The sequence below is a fragment of the Acyrthosiphon pisum genome, chromosome A1, assembly GCF_005508785.2.
Source record: "Acyrthosiphon pisum isolate AL4f chromosome A1, pea_aphid_22Mar2018_4r6ur, whole genome shotgun sequence".
NCBI lineage: Eukaryota > Metazoa > Arthropoda > Insecta > Hemiptera > Aphididae > Acyrthosiphon > Acyrthosiphon pisum.
Genome location: NC_042494.1, coordinates 8,588,221 through 8,589,492, shown reverse-complemented (window position 1 = coordinate 8,589,492; position 1,272 = coordinate 8,588,221). Strand labels below are relative to the sequence as shown.

At 28.5% G+C, this 1,272-nt stretch overlaps 1 protein-coding gene across 1 annotated transcript in view; it reads right to left on the bottom strand.

The window, feature by feature from the left end:
* The window catches only part of LOC100571284, a 64,448-nt gene that overhangs the window by 41,052 nt on the left and 22,124 nt on the right, over positions 1-1,272 (bottom strand). The window lies entirely within an intron of this gene.

Here is a 1,272-nt window from a genome sequence, read left to right as displayed (position 1 = left end):
CAAGGATTTACTATTATTGATATATCATCTGTGTGTAGACAATCAAATTCTGTTTTTTTTTTATTTATTGTAAAATTAAACACTTATTAATTTAAAATATATATACATATGTTTTTGTTAAAAGTTGAAAAGAATTACCAACTTAATTTTTTTTACAAAAATCATGTGGTTTTTTTGAAACACGGGATCAATTAGTGCAGCATAGATAATTTCACAGAATTACTATACTAGGTACTCTATTTAATTTACAATATATTTTCAGTAATATCAGTCATCAGGTACCACTAACTTTTAAATCCCAATTATTTAAGAGTTATTTTTAGAGTTGAAAACTAAATCAAATTTAACATATTTTAAATGATGAATCTTGCATTTCTGTATAAATGTATCATGCCTACTGGTTACTAGAATGAGTAGAATTTCATTAGTTTTTATACCACCAGGTTTTTGTATAAGTGTTATAACTTATAATTAAATTGAAGTCTTAATAATATATCATGTGAATGTGATTGTATTATAGTTTATTAACATCAAATATTTATACATATTATTATATTTTACAGATACTGTTCAAAAAAAATTTCCATCCACCACTCCAGATGCAATAAATATACAAGTAACAAGCTACTTACGCCACTCAAAAGAGAGATTAAAAAAAAAATTGGTGTAAAAACAAAATTGTTTTAATATAATTGTTTATTCATTGTATATTAAACAATTTAAGTCTTAACAAATATATATTTTTAATTGTTTTAATTTAATATTGTTCTTCAAACTAAAAATATTTAATTTAATGTTAATACATTACAATACATTATAGAGTTGATAAAAAAGTAGGTAGTGTCATAATGTTGTAGGTATTTACTATTTAGTATAGTATTTTACGTTGTATCACAATTAATGCACAAAACACAAATTACAATTTCAATATTGCTATTATGTGCTCCCTTTAAAGGATTCCTTTATGCATCCTTTGTAGGAGTCCTACAGCTATCCCACGAAGGACTCCCCAGGAATCCAACAGATATCCCATGGAGGACTCCTGAATTGGTATCCTCGTGGCAAGCATTCAAAGACTGTAGGGACAGTCATGGGAATCCATGGGGAGTCCTTACTCTCCCGATGAGGACTCCGTATGTAATCCTTAAGGACACCTTGTGCTACGAGGGTGATGGTTAATACTTCCATACAATTGGTCCAACAATGGTGCGGTCAAGCTTGGCTTATCCCTGAATACCCTTTTGATACTTTGCACGACCTTGTTTAGATCAC